This window comes from Cydia strobilella, chromosome 2 (genome assembly GCF_947568885.1).
Source record: "Cydia strobilella chromosome 2, ilCydStro3.1, whole genome shotgun sequence".
In the NCBI taxonomy this organism is placed as follows: Eukaryota; Metazoa; Arthropoda; class Insecta; order Lepidoptera; family Tortricidae; genus Cydia; species Cydia strobilella.
Genome location: NC_086042.1, coordinates 10940540 through 10947467, shown reverse-complemented (window position 1 = coordinate 10947467; position 6928 = coordinate 10940540).

Below are 6928 nucleotides of genomic sequence, written 5' to 3'. Positions count from 1 at the left end.
GTGTAGCTAAACCGGAAAGTGATTCCAAAGAGCGGTATGCTTTTTGCGTTACCAAAAAGTAACACAGAAACGCTACCTAAAATTTAGTCTCTAAAATGTTACCGAATAGTAACTCCATTACGGTAATGGAAAACAGTGGCTCTCGCTTGGATTTTTTGCTTTAACATCGCGCCGATGCCGCAGTGCAGTTATAGAAATACATGTATCAAAGCTCTCTTTCATTTGGGCACAGGCTGCAGGCAGCATCCAGGAAATATGGGCTTTCTACATAATACGTAACAGCAAATAATGAATAAGCATTACCGTACTCTGCGCAGTAAAATATATCACTAAATTAAATTTAAGGTCACATGAATAATGCGGAATCATTCTCAAGAGTGCTATTTCTGCAAGTAAATAAAATAGGCTAAACTATTTGACCGTTGTCTACAATTAAAATATTATCTATATTGGCCTGGGTCTAAAAATATGCCTGCAACTACCCAAATACAAGATGCTTGGGAGAAACTACAAATTCATAAGGCTGTAAGGCTGAAGCTTCCTGTATAACAGATTTACTGAGTATAACTAATGTATAAGCCATATTTGGTACAGTCAGCATCAAACAGATGGTGACGGCGAAAGTGGTTCTTATTTCTATGTAACAAAGGTGTGCTAGGATATATTTGGCCACTTTGGCCTTCACTATCTCTGATGTTGACTGGACCTACATAATTAATACCTTTAGAAGTTATGAACACTATGTTGAAGACTCGTGTTTATTTATAGATATCAAAGATGGTATATGTTGATATCAAAGAAAAGGGCAAGCTGAAATATAAGATAATAAACGTTACCTATTATAATCATTATTAAGGTAACGCTCGGCACGAGGAGGCCCCTCTCAAGAGAATTCGTAAGGAATTACCCTTAACATTTTCTTTGTTCACTAAAAACGATAATCATCTTATTTATTGATACTTGACAGCCTCTCCCCTTTGTGGGAAGGTTGAAATCGATTGATTTAATTAATATTCATTGGGCCGGTGTTTAACAGTTTTGAGAAAACAAATGAGTGAAACTTGCTAAAGACTAAAGCTTTTTATTCGACCACAATATGAAAAACCGGCCAAGTGCGAGTCGGGCTCGCGAACGAAGGGTTCCGTACCATTACGTAAAAAAACGGCAAAAAAATTACGTTATGAATAATAATGAGTTTTCAAAGATTATCGTAGTGATTGTAATAAGGTGATGAATTTGTTTGTTATGGATATGATCGGTTAGTATCAAAAATGACGTTTCTGGTTAATGAGTATAGTCCTAGAAAGCTGCAATTTGGTATGGATATATAAATTAATCAATCCGACAAAGTGGGAAAATTGTCTAAAAAAATGAACGTAAACGTAAAGAGGCGATGTTTTTACGTATAGTGTGGGGTGTCGTTGGATAGGTCTGTTAATATTTTCGGAAATAATCGTTCTAAAAGAACCCCCCTCCCCCCTTGACTTTTGAACCATGGGTCCATTGATTGATTGATTGATAATAAATGGCCCGACATGCTCTTGGCCGGTTTTTTATTTATTGGTACCGTATTACCGGAGTGCTATTGATGGAATACGAAAGTGTATCATTTGCCCCCTAATCTGTAATTTTTCAACACAAACTTGTATATTTTGTTTTACGGTGGTATCAATGCAACACTGCTCATCTCCAATGATCGGACAAATCATCGCAAAACCATCAAAAATCATATATATCTCAAAATAGGACAAAATTGATTAAACTCGTATTATGTACAGTATTTTTGAATAAAATTTCCAGATTATACTCAAAACCGCAGATCAAAATTGTAAAAATAATAATATCTTGCTCCATACCATATTTATTTTTGCGATAATTTGTCCGAACTCTGCTCATCTCATCAAACCGTTCCATCTTACCCCAACGCACCTACTTGAGTTCACTCTAAATATTTGTTAGCTTGCAATTTTTAATGTTGTGCACTTTTTCGCTTATCTATCGATATTATATTTAAGCGAAAAAGTGCACAACGTTAAAAATTCTTATTATCGATTAACAGTTTTTTACGGCACGGTTTATAATATTATACAATGTAATTTTTCTACATACAGATACAAATTGGCGCTTCATTATTAGATTTGATTAACTCGTTTATTCTCATATCAAAGCATTGCGTATACCAAATCGGGTGATAATGGCATAGTTGTCTCCGTGCTGTGGTTCCCGTAAATTTATGAGAACATTCTACGCGCTAATTTGCATAGTAGGTAGTAAATAACAGGTCTGTCGGTGCTGTGCTGCTTATTTAGACGTTATAAACTGATTACGTACTCGATAACGCCATGCCACAACATGTAAATGTCTCCCGGCCGTGCGATGCGTACGATAATATAAATAATATGAGTAATACCGGAATCACTGCGCAATTTGCGGAACATAGATATCATAGTAATAAAAATATTGCCTCTACATAAAGCATTACATGTAATATTTCGAGTTTACTATTCAAAAAAGCTGATTTCTAATCAATAATTTAGGTTAGATAAATGTTTGTTTTAATCCACATGAAGGTATTTTATTAAATTATCAATTTATCATCTTCGTCCGCGAGAATGAGTACCTACTTCCATATCAGCACTCCTACTTCCACTCATATTTTCAAGTAGGCATGTTACAATGCCCAGAACTCAAGCAAGCCCTAATCTAATTTGGTTTAGCGGTTTAAACGTGAAGGTAAAAGACAGACAGACATTTAAAAGATTAGGTAGAGTAAAGAAAAAAATCACACACACACAACACACAAATATTGACAACTATCGCAGGGCCGATATCGAGTCATTAGGTAAATATTATCATTTTGGAACTTGCAAATGTTTCGGCTTGCAAGGGTAAACTTTTGAATTTAAATTTATGAAACCTGAAAGGCAATATTACTTTAAGATGGGAACCTTACCGGCTACAATACCGGTAAGATTCCCGATTAGTGATGTACCTTTACCGGGGGAAATTCCCGGTACATTGGTCCTTGATCCCTTATTTAATTGTAGGTATATTAGGTAGGAAGACTACCTACCTTGACTAGAGAGCCGCACTTTGGGCTGAAATTCGGCTCTCATTGACTTAGAAACCAAAGTTATTATTTTCATTTTTTTTAAGTGAAATAGGTTTTGCCCAGCATAATAATACATAATAACATTTGAATTTGGGACGATTTGACATAAAGAGTGTCGAGTTGATTTTTTGCGAAACAAATGTATGAAGCAGGAACAAAAAACCAATTTATTTCAAAAACCGCAAAACAAACCGTAATATCCTGGCAGATAGTACTATGAATTATTTGTGATTTTTTGGCATACCTACTCCATATTTCCGTCACGGGTGCGTTTTTTTTAAATTGTTAATGGTTTCTATGGAAAAGTGGTAAAAACCGAAATTGACATTTTAAAGTTATTTTATTGAAATCTATTATTGTTATGCTAAACTAAAAGTAGGTATATACGATTTAAAAAAATATGTATGGAGCAGGACAAAAAATCAATATATATACTTAATTCAAGAACCGCAAAAAATGCCGTAATATCCTCGCAGATGGTTATACCACGAATTATTTGTGATTTTTTGGCATTCTTGATATTTCCGTAACGTGTGCGGTTTATTTTTAATCCTTTAATGTTATCTTTCTTGTATGGAAAAGACACAAAAACCAAAGTTGCAATTTTAATATTTTTTTGAATGAAATGGGTTTTTACGAGCATCTTTATCTATGAATTTCAGACGATTTAACATGAAAATTATCAAGTTCTGTTTTTTTCAAAAAAGAAATGTATGGAGAAGGTTAACAAAATCAAGATATCTCGAGAAACGCAAATGTACCCATAATATCCTCGCAGATGTTTATACAACGAATTAATTGTGATTTTTTGGAATGCTACTTAATAACAACTGCGGTTTTGTTAACAAAAAAAGAAAAAAAAAACACAGCGAAACTATTTATGCCCAATCGTCTGAAATTCATAGGGTAGCAAAGGGGAACAAAGATGCTCGTAAAAACCCATTTCATCCAAAAAAATCTTAAAATTACAACTTTGAATAGAATAGAATAGAATATAATTCATTTATTCATGGCAAACTACATTTCATACAAACGTATTACAAAGAAAAAGTATATTTAATACAAAAAAAGTATATACCTAGTTTACCACGAAATGGTCGTGGTAAACTAGGTACATACTTTTTTAGTAGGAATATCGCCTCAGCATAATGCTGGTCTTCCGGCGAGACCATTTGTGGGCCACGAACGCAACCGTACAACACGGCCTTATCTATCACCGAACGCATCCACTTAGCGGTGACGTCCCTGCGCCTGCGCTAAAATGTCATGATGACTTATAAGGCCATGCCGCACAAGCGGCACAAGTGTTGTTAGATGAATTTCCTATTAATTTAATATAATATGTAATCGTTTTCGTGAAAATTACATGAAATAAACTCGATAACACTACAAACAAGATGAAATACAAACATACAACGTAAAACAAACAATAAACGAAGTGGAAATGATGACAACAATACGGAAGCTTTGCTTATTGATTTGCTTACTGGTAAAGCATGTAATATAGTAAGCACATAACTATTTGACTAATATTATATTACACTAGATGACTTTGGTTTTTGTGTCTTTTCCATAGAAACAATAAACAATTAAAAATAAACCGAACACGTTACGGAAATATCAAGAACGCCGAAAAATCACAAATAATTCGTGGTATAACCATCTGCGAGGCTATTACGGCATTTTTTGCGGTTGTTGAATTAAGTATATTGATTTTCTGTTCCTGCTCCATCCGTTAGAAAAAAGTCGACTTTTTTAAAGCCAAATCGTTTGAGTCATAGTTTAGCATAACAATTATAGGCAAAACCGCAAAACCCATTTCAGTAAAAAAAAAAGACTTTAAAATGTCAATTTCGGTTTTACCACTTTTCCATAGAAATCAATAACGATTTTAACAAAACGCACACGTGAAAATATGTAGTATGCCAAAAAATCACAAATAATTCATAGTATAACTATCTGCGAGAATATTTCGGTTTGTTTTGCGGTTTTTGAAATAAATTGATTTTTTGTTTCTGCTCCATACATTTTTCTCGAATAAAAATCATAACTCGACACCCTTTATGCCAAATCGTCCCAAATTCAAAAGTTACCATAATCTATTTCATAAAAAAATAATTGAAAATAACAACTGGTTTCTATGTCAATGAGAGCTGAATTTCAGCCTACAGTAAGAGAGGTTAAGAGGTAGGACTAGGTTATTTAGATACTATATCTACTAGATACTATCAATAGTCAATAGTCAATATATTCTTTATTCAAACAAGCACTTTTAAATTGTCAAGTTTTAAATATTACCTTAATCTAAATATCAGAGCAATTTATTGATGCAGTTATTATTATTCTTAAAAACATTGAATTATTATACATATGTCAAACTTAATAATAAGAATTCACAAAAGGATCGTCAAACACCAAAATTGTATAAAAATTACTAGTCTAGAAACTTTCTAGAATAAAAATCTAAATGTCAAAAAATAGGGATTACCTAATATAAGTATTCATTGAATTATCAATTTCATCATTATTAACACAATAATAAATAATTAATTATTTTCAATCACAATCCCACGGTGTTTCATCATTCATGTGTGCTATAATAGGCTTTAGAGATAAGTTTACGTCTACATATTTTTTAAATTTATTAACAGATAATTCAGTGATGATATTTGGAAGTTTATTATAAAATCTTACACAGTTACCCATGAATGATTTTTTAATTTTATGGAGCCGAGTGAAGGGTACTGCAAGCTTATGCTTATTTCTAGTATTAATGTTATGTATGTCACAGTTTTTCTTAAAACTGGCAATGTTTTTATGTACATACAGAATATTCTCATAAATATATTGACAGTGCACTGTCATTATGTCAATTTCCTTAAATTTATCTCTAAGTGAGTCTCTATGGTTCATTTTATATATCTTTTCAAATTCTCAGGTATTGTGCGCTGTATTATATTAATTGTAGAGAAACCTTAATATTGGAGAAATATTTAAGAGCTAAAAAATAAAATATCGCATTATGTAACCTCTAAAACATATAGGGCCCTCCACAGTCATGCGCGAATCACGGCGCGAAGCCGAGAACGTAAGAGTGGCGTCGATTTCGCAGATTGTTCACGCCTTCGCTCCTAGTTCCCCGTTTTTTGTCGGTTTATTAGCCCGCGTCAAAGGGGGAGCGAAGCGCGAACTGGCAAGACTCTACATTACACACTATTTTGACTCATATGTGGCAAGATAAATAATAATTAAATTATTTAAAGCGGCTATATTTTACGGTTTTACATTGATTGAAAAATTTACAAACACTATACCTACACTTACTCGTTTTTACCGTTTTACCGTTAAAATTGATAGGACCCTCGTGCCGTGTAACCAACGGAGCAGCAGCCGACGTCTACAAGGTTAATAAATAAAACTACGAATTATGGCCTGTGAGGAATTCTATTGTTGCTCGCAGTTGATGAGTGGTTTGCCACGACCGAAGTAAGCTTACTACAGCAACACTCTTAACAGCTCATTACGAGTATCAGTTTGAAATAGTTTAACAATTGTCAGTTAGCAGTTTAGACGATGACGATTTTTGAAATAATTGTACAAAAAAAGACACGCTTGAAAAACATTACCATTTTAAGCAAATGAGGCAATAAAATGTGCCCGGTTGCAAACTACGAGCGGCGTCCGGTCTAAATTCTGCCTGAATGCGGACGTACAATACTTTGCCGGTCTGCATGTAAACACAGAAAACCGAGCGAATACACAATTATCAGTGATTGAGAATTTAAACTTGTTATAGCCCACTGAAAAATTGGTTTC